General features: G+C 32.3%; 1 protein-coding gene across 3 annotated transcripts in view; it reads left to right on the top strand.

Annotated features, from left to right (window-relative positions):
* Window positions 1-12,743, top strand: part of LOC125059999 (inactive dipeptidyl peptidase 10) — a 348,882-nt gene that overhangs the window by 95,246 nt on the left and 240,893 nt on the right. The window contains exon 1 of one of the 3 annotated variants that reach the window (XM_047664739.1): window positions 9,243-9,506. The exons of the other annotated variants lie outside the window; for them this stretch is intronic. The gene's annotated coding sequence lies outside the window, so the exon portion shown is untranslated. Of the gene's footprint in view, window positions 1-9,242; window positions 9,507-12,743 lie in introns of those variants that run through there. 3 annotated transcript variants of the gene reach the window in all.

The following is a 12,743-nucleotide window of genomic DNA, read 5'->3' as shown; positions in this document are numbered from 1 at the left end:
ACAATGTTAAACCGGAGGAAAAATAGCTTTCATTTGATATAAAAATTTGTGTATGTAATATACTTGGCATCCAAGTAATAATAGCATTTACAACTTTGTTCCCCGGGGCAAGCGATATGTTATGTCTATGACGTGTAAGACCACTGAACGTCCAATAGTAAATTGATTAAAAACACTATTAAATTCACCAATTGAAAAAGCACATACTTGCTAAACTCTACAATATATCTACAAGCAAATAATTATTTAAAAAAAACACGCCTAAAATGCATTTATACGGAATAAATAAATTTCAGATGAAGACGATTAACCCGGCTTCACAAAAAAGCACTGTAAAGCGTAACGTTACACTTCAATATCGGTTTTAATCAGAATAGGGAAATGATTTTTATTCGAAATTGGTTTTCCAATAGTCAAACATTAAAAACACTCGAGACGTAATAAATTTCAAGTGGGACGATTTGGCCTCGAATTTACGTTAATTTTACGTAGCACTTAGTCTACTCCTAAAACTATTTGTTACAATTATTTTGGTAAATTAGTTTCTAAAAACCAATTAATTTCTCTATTCGAATATCTTTAATAAAACAGTTTAGTATATCAGCTTAAAACTATTCCGGGCATGTAAATTTTACTTATACCGTTGATAATATTACGTCAACATATATGGTGGTTAAGCAAACATATATATAACAAGTATTCAGTTTGTTCCACCGAAAAATAATTTACAAATGTTCACTCTTATACAATTGGTTATGGATTATTAAATTAAACAAAATTAGCCAAAATTAGTAATTTTTTTTAAATAGTTAGACGCATTTCCGGCAGCAAAAACCACTTGGAGATGTTCCAGTCAAGGTGCCCCGAGACTCCTGCATAATCAGTATCATCAGATTCGGGCGACCGCTTTTAAGATCCAATCCCAAATTGTAATTGAACACCTAATTTGAGGCCATTTCCCAAACCAAAAAAAAATTAAAAAAAATCAGATAGCTTCACAACAAAATAAAACTAAAACCTTAAAATAATAATTTAAAAAACATACCCCTCAACAAAGTTATAACAGAAAGCGTTCAAAATTTAATATCACACACAAGACACAATCTGACTCAATAAGCGTCCATATACGGCAATCACCGGCCGTGTCTGTCGTTTTGCCCTACCCTCATCCTATTGTAGGTTTCCGAATCATTATATTTAATAATTTATACCCGCACCAATAAGGCTAAAAAGAAAAGTTTGCCGAATTACTATCAATGTGTGGCCTCGATAATAGGACGGATAGACGGACGGCATGTAGCAACGTAATGATTATAAATAAGGTTTACACTGATAAATTTTCCAAAAAAAAAAAGCAGCAAAAGAACCGTGGAGAACTGTGAAGAACCTAAGGAACTGATTACGTCTCAAACATCTAGGAACTGAAACCCTTAATTTAAACAAGATATGAGGTAAGTCCAGCACTGATGCACACTTTTTAAAGAAACATTTCGTTCAACAGATCCCTAAGGGCTTTAAGTTGTAGTGCTTTAGGCGATCGTTATACGATGTTTTTTTTGCATTCGTAAAAAAGAAAAACATTTTATTGATTATAATTTTATAACAAACGAAGAATTCACAAACTTACCACTAAGTAATCTTTAACAAGAAAGCGTTCACAAAATATTATATTTACACCTTTCAAGTTCAGACAGATATGGATAGCGGAAGTGCGGCAGCCATTATGGCTCTAATGACGTATGTCCGGTTTCGACCGAGTCACGTAAGCAGTCCGAAAAACCTGAATAAAAACATTAGATTTTCTGGGACTTACGATATTTCACGATGGTTTAAAATTATTACCCGTTTGCCTCCTATTACATAAAGAAGAAAAGGCCCTATCCGACTATCACGCTCTTAATAAGTGTTTTTACCGAAACAAAGAGACCCCCTCTTTTTCAGTTGTAGTTACTTGTCCTTTTTTCTTCACAAATCGTACAATTTCTTTTTAGCATACAAATTCTTCATAGCATTATTTCTTGCTTGAAGTTAAGGTGTAATCGAAGAGCAATATATTTGAGAAATACAGGAATGTAAGATATAAATCGCAGAGATAAATCGAAACAGCGAACTTTGAGGATCCATAGCAGTACAGGTCTTAATACTTCTGCGCTATATATAACTGAAACGGTGAATATTTTTGATTTATACTTTTGTTTACACTATTTTTAAACCTCCATACAACATTTTATCGTGATAATTTTAAATCATTTCATTCATTCATTTTTAAGTAGACAGCCCTCTTTCATACATTAAATAAGGAGTTTAAATTGCATACCGCAAAAAGTTTGTACAAAGTTTTACTACAAACTGAGGTAGATAAAGTTAAGTGAACACACCCCAGTCGAAGTGTGAAGCCGCAGAGCGGAAGCGGAAACCGAAGTTAGAGTTATGACGTCACGTCCGGTCTAGTAACAATTCTCTATAGAGATAGTGATGTTTATCCTTCGCTTCTATTATTTATGAGACTATCCTTTAATTTCTGAGTTTCCCTGTTACAAGACCTAGAGAAATTAATTACACTCCTAGTTTACTTGCTTATATAAATATTGAAGATATATTTGCTAAGATCTGAACAAAGGAAACTACGTTTAATTCTTTTGAAGAATGATTTATTGTTTTAGGAAACTGCTAGGAAATGACTACAGACGGAATTACTAAATGGACCAGCTAACCTTGAAGGAAATATTTTATTAAAATAGTTTTGAATTTACTTTGAACAATTATCTTATTTGCTACAATTTGATGTAAATGCCTTAACAACGAAACTGTGTTTGATACAAAAAAATTGAGTTAAACACTTACCTCCTCGAATCTTGAGTGGTTGTACTAACACTGGATTAAATCGTGAAAAAGTAATGTGCGATTGTAGTCTGTAATTGTAGATAAACATTTTATCAAATATACTCAATTAAAATAATGAAGGGGTAAATAGATGCCTTCATATATAATATCAATATAAAGCCGTTTTCGCCAAGCAACCAGCATATTTTCATGTTTTTCAACCAACCTTTTGACGGAATGACAAAAAGTCTAAAAGTTCCAGCAAAGTTATTGTTCGCGGCCAATATTTAAATGAAACCGGCTTTTGTTTTACTTTTAATTTTGGCCCAGATTACGGAATATCAAAATGTTTCTTTTACACATCAGTGGTGTCATTATACTAACAATGCAAATAATTTCGAAGTGGGTCACAAAAATAAAACAACAAAACTGCGTCTGAATTGTTAGGCCTAATCCTCTCTACGATTTTCGTTGTTTACTCTAGGTATAATTACTAGGCACATAGGCTGATGATATAAAAGCCAATATTTAGAAGTACCAACAGCGTAAAAATACGCTCACTAATTAAAACAGGTCTTCAATTGAAATCCAATTAAATTGTTTACAACAGAAAGGTTTCTTAAAATGGGTCATCTCAAGTAGGTATTTGGCAGCTTACAAACACCGCCAACGTAGGACGCACGCCAATATTCTCCGTCTTTGTAATTCCCATACTTGTAATGTTTATATATTTCTATTTATTTTATAAGTTAATAATTTTATGATGCTAAATATAAAGTAGGAAATATCCACAGCTATTTAATTTACGTTTATCGTACATGTCGTTTATAATAAATTAATTGTTTTCTAAGCCTATCATATCAAAATAATTTAAACGCTGACATATGAACACATGAAACCGAATAGATATGCCTGCGCAATGATAATATTCTAGTACCAATCAACTCTCTGTGTGTCTTGTCCTCAGTTTGCGTCTGTTCCATGAATTATTTGTATTCTAAAGGCCAGTAGGTAGCCTTCTGTATCATACATATGTCGCTGACATTTTTCTCCGAAAATGTGACACTCACATTTTAAAACTCTGACACCACTATACCCCAAACCTTTAGTGTCAGAATTATAAGGTACGATATTAGATGTGAGATGATTGAAATGAGAGTCGATTGCTTGTCCACTCTACTAACACTTCATATTGTTTGAAAAGTCAAAATTGTAAAGTTTATATTTGTATAAAGTATATGTGTGTGTGTATAACCCTAATAACAAATGATGTGGCTTGTCATTAGAAGTGCTGGTTAATTTAGTTTTCCTCTCAGGCGCTACTAATTATAAGTAATCTTCAGTTTAATCAATGCGTAATTACCGTGACGCAAAGTGACGACTAGTTGCCGAACTAGTTGCTCGATGAGTAGAATCGCATAACACTATGCGAGATATATGATTTAAGAATTGTACAAATAAACAAAATTAAGTAGTTTTTTTTTATTTTACTGATATCATGATGATATGTGAAATTAAATAATTACGAGCTAAAGGCTTAAAACAAGAGTAGTTCAAAACTTAGGTTGCGATCGACCCGACCCATGTCCTAAAATATTAATTCATCATTCATACAGCCTCTACTTAAACAAGTTACTTAATGTCAATCAAATTTTTATATCGTTTCTTTCATATTAGAATTTACATAGAATAGAATTTAATAAGAATTACAATTCTTGTTATTATTCAAACTCAAACTCAAACTCAAAATATCTTTATTCAAGTAGGTAACTAAGTACACTTTTGAATAGTCAAGTTAAATTAATCGTAAATTTACATTTACTACCAGTTCGCAAGTCAAGGGCGTAGAGCGGGTAAGAAGAACTGGCAAGAAACTTTCCGCCACTCTTTTTAATCGCCAAGTATTGTCATACAAATTGTTTGAACTGGAGCAATTCAATCCCAAGGATTAGGATCATTTAAGTAGTCCTCAAATTTATAAAAAGCTTTGTTGATTAATTTTCGTTTAACGAGGACTTTGAATTTATTTAGTGATAATTCTCTAATTGCGCTTGGGAGTTTGTTGTAAAAACGAATACAATTTCCATATAAGGAGTGATTTATCTTTTGGAGCCTGGTTGGTCGTACACTCAAATTAGTTCTATTTCGCGTATTATACTGGTGAAAGTCACCATTTGTTTTAAAATCGTTTATATTTTTTTGGACATACAACAAGGCTTCAAGAATATATTGACCAGATAGTGTCATAATATTTAATTCCTTAAACTTATTCCGTACCGACTCCCTCGGAGAAACACAACAAATACCCCGAACAGCCCGCTTCTGCAGCACAAATATGGATTGAACCTCTGCAGCAGCACCCCACAATAAAATGCCGTACGACATAACGCTATGAAAGTAGCTATGATACACAATTTTAGCCGTGTCCTCATCAGTAAACTGTCGGATTTTCTTTACTGCATATGCTGCAGAGCTCAGCCTATTCGAAAGAGTCTCTATGTGTGGGCCCCATTGGAGTTTACTATCTATTGTTATGCCTAGAAAAACAGTTTTGTCAACAAAGTTTAGTTCACTGTCCTTAATTTTCAGGTTACCAATATCTCGCTTTACGCTAGTAGTTGTAAATCTAATACATTTTGTTTTATTCTCATTAAGCAATAAGTTATTTACATTAAACCAGTTAACTATACGAGAGATAGAATTGTTTACATCGTCCAATAATACGTTATTCCTATTCACTTTAAATAGAAGTGAAGTGTCATCAGCAAACAATACCATCTCATGAACTTCGTTGACAAAGAATGGGAGGTCATTTATGTAAATCAGAAATAAGAAAGGCCCGAGAATCGATCCTTGGGGGACGCCCATTGATACCTGCGAACCCGGAGAGGTGACTCCATTGACATGAACTCTTTGGATCCTTCCCTTTAAATATGAATTCATCAGGCTGGAAGCTTTGCCATCAACGCCATAGTGTTGAAGCTTTCCAACGAGTATATCAGGATGAACACAGTCAAAGGCCTTTGACAGGTCACAAAAGACGCCGACTCCATCATATGATTCTTCCCAGGCGTTAAATATGTCCGAAATCAACTTCACACCGGCATCGATTGTGGAGCGACCCTTAGTGAAACCATACTGTTTATTATGTAAGAGTTTATTTTTATTAAAATGTAAAGAAAGCTGGTCTAGCATTATCTTTTCAAAAACTTTGCTGAACGCAGGGAGCACGGAAACAGGTCTGAAGTTTGACGGATCAGACTCACTACCTGCCTTGAACAACGGTGTAATCTTACTTAATTTCATTTCGTCCGGAAAGACTCCACAATCGATACAGCTGTTAAAAATTATAGACAATTCAGAGCTTATTACATTAATAACGGAATTTAAAATGACTGTTGACATACCCCATATATCTTTACTTTTTTTTAAATTAATAAGCTTAAAAGTTTTAACGATATCATTACAAGTTATATGTTTAAACTGAAATTTAATATTACATTCAGGTACACATTTTTCTAGCAATGAGATCGCAGCAGCAGGTGAAGAATCTAGGGACTTGGTCGTATTTAGTGGTACATTTGTAAAGAACTCTTCAAAAGAAGAAGCTACCTCTGGGTCAGATTTTATTAACTTCCCTTTAACTTTTAACATATAATCAGTTCGTTTGTCAGACGTTTTACCTGATTCTTCATTTATTATTTTCCAGGTAGCTTTTACTTTATCCATGCTATTTTTTATTTTTGAACTTAAATATTGAGACTTTGCAGTTTTGCAATCTTTTTTGAAATTATTTGAATACAACCTAACATATTCCCTAAATTCCACACTAGTGTTATATTGCATTTCGTCATAGATTTCATATAATTTTAACCTTTTCCTGTGTAACTCCTCATTTGCCCAGTCACAGAAACTTGTTTTCTCAGAGACCAATAAAGTCTTTTGAGTAAATACTTTCTTGAATTCATCAATAAATGATCCAAAAAAAGTATTGTATAAATTATTAGGGGATGAGTTGCCACACAGAAATGGCATTCTATAGACCAATGCTTCTCTAAATCTGTCCAAACGGTCATTTGTAATAGGAGTTATCACAATTTTCTTCTTTTTACATGTTTTTTGTTTCCTTAATTGGAATTCAAACCATTGACCAGTGTGATCAGATTTAAATCTATTGAAAATACAAACATTCAAAGGGGCTATGTCACTATATATGTTATCTATACAAGTTGCGGTGCTAGCTGTTATTCTTGTGGGTGAATGAAATTGATTTATTAAATTGTATGAACGAAAAAGACTAAGTATGCGTACACTTGAATTAGAATGACAAAGTAAATTGACATTAAAGTCCCCACACACAATTAGCCCTTTATTACACTTTACTAATTTACACAATATCTCCTCTAATACATTTTCAACATTATTATAGACAGCTGATGGAGGACAATATAGACATACAACAATGAATTGCTCCAGTTCCACACAGGAGATTTCAATAGTTAGTTCTACAGAGAGGCTGATAATATCCTTTCTTTCTTTGCATTTAAGTTTTTTACTTATTAGGATTAATGAGCCACCATGAATTGCATTTTCTCTGCAAAACACACTACCAACCCTGTGGTTACAAAAATTAAACAAAACTTCATATTTTTTTAGCCAGTGCTCTGTTATGCACAAAAAGTCTATTTTTTGACTATTCAAGAATAGTTCAATTTCTAATTCTTTATTTTTCATCCCCTGTATATTTTGATGAACCACAATAATATTTTGGGAATGAATTTTATCACATAATATACTTACCTTATTATTGCAAGAGTGGTGCTCTGTTGTCCTATTATCTAATTTAAATAAATATTATTTGGAATTTCTTCCAAGGTCTTATAATCTAATGCTTGCTCAATAGAAGCAAGGGGTCTAGCCAAATTCTTGGCTGTCATCTCTATAAAATATGATAGCGAAACAGCTATCTGTCTTTTTAAGAAAGCAGGTAGGTAATAATATCTACCCTTTGTAATAAAAAACTTTTTTGTATACCTATTGGTATCTATGACACAAAATTTATCATTATACATTGCCAATGTATGCAATGTTTGATTAAGAATATATCTTGTGTCATTTTCTTCCTTAGGAAAGCTTTGGCTATAGGGAAATGTAAACATAACAATCCTCTTAGAGTCTAAACAACAAAGTTTTTCATATAATACTAAAAGATCATGTTTATTTACATTTCCCCTGTTCCCTATAAAAATTATTAAATTATTACATTTATCATTGTTTTTGATTATATGATTTTTCACAATGTTTTTAAATGTGGCATTGGGATAGCAGCTATTTATAAATGTTTGGCCGTCATTTAATTGTATTCAAAGCAAACCCTTGCATTTATTAGCTCTTATTGACGTATTTTCATAGAAGTGTCCCAGAGTTGTAGCACGTAGTCACGTAGCTCGTAGCAATGGTGAACCGTAGCACGTAACACGTAGTAGCTAATTCATTATTGCGAGATTTCTATAAGTTTTTAGCTTTAATATAAACATTAAAACTCGTATAACAATAAGAATTTCACTGTTCCTTACTAAATTATCCATCATAATTAAATAACATTACTTAAATAAAATATGTATAAAAAAGCTTTAATTAGCCTTTTTTTTAATTAAATAATATAAGATCCATGTCATAATGTTTTACACTAGTACTAGACCTCCTATGAAGTGTAGTTCTTTCACTTGGCTCTATTACTCGGGACAATTTTCCAATCCTGCCCCGGTATCACTTTGCCCATCTTCCCAAGGTTCTGGTGGGGGTCCTCTTTTTCTTCTTCCCACTGGGCCATTCCAAGGGTCTTCTTGACCCATCTGCCATCACAAATGCGCCACTTTAACTCTTTTGTATATGTTACAACGTCTTTAAAGTTTGTACGGCTTCGTATCACATTGTTTTTAAGTTTAAATCGAAGAATCGAACGCGAAATCGAAATATAATTACTTACTTCGTACAAATGAAAGAAGAACCAAATAATTATGACGATCACAATGACCGCAACATCGCTAAGCTTTTAAGCTTCATGAAAGCTCTAGATGAGCTCACTAATGCTTTGTTTCTGGGTCGGTGAGACTTAAAACACGTATAAAATTTTAACAGTTTCTGTTTCATGGAACTCAAAATATGGTAAATAAATAATGTCGGTATTGTATAAATAGTGAGTAAAATTTTAAGTTTTAAAACACAAATTTAACAATTTGTGAGACGCGTAATGCGTTATTACGTAGATATTATTTTCATTTTTGAACATATATATTTTAAAATTAAATATGTTGATCTACATCCAACAAGTTGCACAACGGGTGGAGTAGTTAATCCAAAAATCCTTTGCAGATTTTCGTGTGCAGAACGCCGGGCCTCAGTCGCTAACGGTACGCGGCGGAAGTCGCACGCATCGACGCCCCTCTGATGTCCTTTCCCAAAAATCTTCTTTATTATAACTTAAAACTAATCTTAAATCTGTATCTTAATAGTCACTCTAACTCTCTATCTAAAAATTAACTTAAAAACTTTTAAATCTACAGGTGGGCGTTGCGTTGCGCGAAAATTATCCGGATATCAAATTACGAAATAAATGTGGCTTTTTATCTGTGCTGTGATATAAAGTATTATTCATTTTTTTGGTTACTTCAATTTATAAGGTAACTGTAGGTATAGAGGTTATAGAGACCTTGCTGCTAAAACTTCAAATTTGTTATTTAAATGAAGCATATAAATAATTCATAGAGAACATAATCCTGTCAACTTTCGCTAGGAAATATGATGATATTTGAACTTTACGGAACAGTATTAAATATTGCAAATAAAGTATTGTATTTTCTATAGAAAAAATAATACAATTTAAAATTAGGAATTTATTCATGATACTGGTGAACAGTGCAGTGGAAACTCTACTACTACGTATGTCTTAAATGAGCCTTCGGTATTGCTGCAATGGGCTGGCATAGTATATTATGTTTTTTTTTATATCGCGTCTCAAGACACGACAAATATAAGTGTCTACTTGGCAGATATTCAAGAATTTTTATAAGTTATATACATATAACGTAGACGTCTTCCATTTTAGGAATATAGGCCAAACTAATAGGTGTCCTTTATTTAATAAATTCAATATTGAAAGTTATTCGGATAAAACGTATTATAATAATAAACCGCATACGAAATATACTCATATACACATATAAATTTCTATTATCGTGTTCTCCACGTTAAGGCTAACAAAAGATTTAGTAGAAAACAAAAGAGAGTCACAGTATTCTTTTGTCAACAAAAGAGAACAGTCTTGAATTTTTATGAGGCCCGATAGTTACCTAAACTGACTCAATTCGATCGGTAACTAAAATAACATATTACTGTTATACTAGAATAACTCCTAAATACTCAGAACAGACAAAGGAAATGGATCTAGTATAGAATATATTTATTTACTTTTGTATGGAGACATACATTTTATATAGCTATTTGCATAATTTATTTAGTGTTTGATACCAACAATTTGGAATTACATTTACAAGAAACACTAAAGAGATACATTTGAATTCGATTAATCAAGCTCTCATCGAGATGATAAAATAATATTGAATAGCTCTTGAAAGTAACTTTGAAATACTCGTGGTTTTAAATAAATAATCAAAATGTACTTAATTTACATTGCCAATTTATTACGTTAATAAACTTGAGTATCATAACAAAGGGAAACAGGAGAACACCTTTAGTTATATAATTAAAAATTTGAAACAAGAATTTCAAATAAACTTTTAATACGTCACGCAGACATTGGTTACTTATTTATCTATATATAAAAGTTACAGATTGGTACTTCATGAATACATATCTATATATATAAAAGAAAGTCGTGTTTGTTACAACACTTATAACTCGAGATCGGCTGGACCGATGTTAGTTATGTCTTTTTTGATGGATTTTTCCCCACTCCGAATAGCAGAATAAGTAATAAAATATCGGATAAGTTATCGAATAACAATAAATAAATAAATTAATTAATTTTACGAATGCACACGGCATGTGGTGACATTTGTTGACAAAACTACGCATCATTTTACGTCGAATTCGTGTCACTTCAAGAAATTCCGAACTTGAGGTAAATGAGGAGATGCATAACCAGGCTTTGATCTTGATCGAAAACATGTGTTACCTCATCAAAAAATGTTGTAAAGCAGAAAGTGCTTTAACATGCAGTATCGCAATATTGGCGATAGAGAGAAGAGGCCTAATGTGTAAAACTGCCATTCTTCTTTTGCAATGGCAAGCAATAAAACATTTCTCTATTTGCAAAATGAAATACTAAAATAAGTTTAACTAAAGTAACAACGATATTATTATTAAGGCGGAACGAAGTTAGCCGGGTCAGCTAGTATAATATAATACTTGAATAGGATCAGACATATTTGGGTTATAAGGACTCTTTACCCACACGAAATAACTTCTCAGGTAACATCTGCGTTGAAGGACTATCGGTAATATAATATTGGTTTTACATATTAAGAACTGGAACTAGAACTAACCATACAATCTTTCTTACTAAAATTAGTATTATTAATTTAATACCCAATTAAGGTCTGCACTGATTAACAATATACTTTTTCCTTTACATACAAAGCGTCCAAAATTCTCGTCACAGTAATTGTACGTCCTACAATCCCATCTTGAACCCAAGCTCTTTGCTAAGATCTATTAAAAATTAAAAGTTTTGGTGTGCATTAATTAAGTATTCTTTCTTTTTTAAATACTCTTATTGCAAAGAACAGGCAAAAAGTGATAATGATAAGCGAATAAGAAAACAGGTTTATGAGTTTCATTTGAGAGTAATAAAAAGTAATTAATTTACAAATCAAATTTACAATAGTGTGTTATATCTGGATGAAACCTATGTAAATAAACATTATCGTTAGCGAAATTTATTCCCAATTATGTCGTATAAAATGTTTTATCGGTTTAATCCTCTCGAAAGGAAGCTAGGCGTCCATGAAGACTTTATGTTACTGGTTTATGTTGATTGCTTCACAAACAACGAATGGCAGTCTCTAAATTAAAGCATAATGTAAGTAAGTAAGGTTTAAATGTTCTTGAGCACTTACGAAAAGGTCCAAAAACATAATACATTTTCTGTAATGCGTCAGCTTGTAAAATTGGGTTGACGAATCTTAACAATAAATGTGTAACATTCATTGTGTATCAATCTAACATATCTGTTGGCAAAATCTTATCGTTCAGCTTAACACACTTCGTATCAAACGGTTATTAGGGCCAACCTGTTATACGAATGTGAGACTTGGATGTTGACTATGAAAGATGGGAATATATCTGGTCTGGGTTTGTTTTTTGTTACGTAATAACACAAATTCTTACTAATATATACTTATTCAGAGATTTGTTGTATTCTTATTTCCTTCTACAAGTTTTTTTGAGTCAGCTAATATGCTTTCATTTGTAGTTTGTTCAAGTAATTTACTTATTATATTTGGTAAATTTGTCGAATCACTGCTCTACCTAAAAACAGCGCCAATTTGTTTTCTATCGCTTTTTACGACTTGTAAATAATACCCTAAGTAATATTAAGGATTGCATCTCCTTAATATTCGCTTTGGCTTTGGACCATTTAAAAAATTAAAAAAACTGATAACATTACATGCATGATGTAAATGATATTGTTTCAGTTCCCAGAGTTAGTTAGGTAAGTTTTTTTTATTTTTTTTTGATTCTAAGTGACGTTTGTGATCAGCCCTGCGATTCTGTAACTCACTTCACGAACTCACACAGCGGTTTTCGCATCGGCGGTCTCTCTCAAATCAGTCGTGAAGCAGTCATTTTATGATTTGGCATTCTGATAAACAATAAAGTACAAGCTCCCACCTTTT

This window comes from Pieris napi, chromosome 20 (genome assembly GCF_905475465.1).
Source record: "Pieris napi chromosome 20, ilPieNapi1.2, whole genome shotgun sequence".
Taxonomy (NCBI): Eukaryota; Metazoa; Arthropoda; class Insecta; order Lepidoptera; family Pieridae; genus Pieris; species Pieris napi.
The sequence above is the reverse complement of the archived record's forward strand: the minus strand, read 5'-3'. Positions and strand labels throughout refer to the sequence as shown.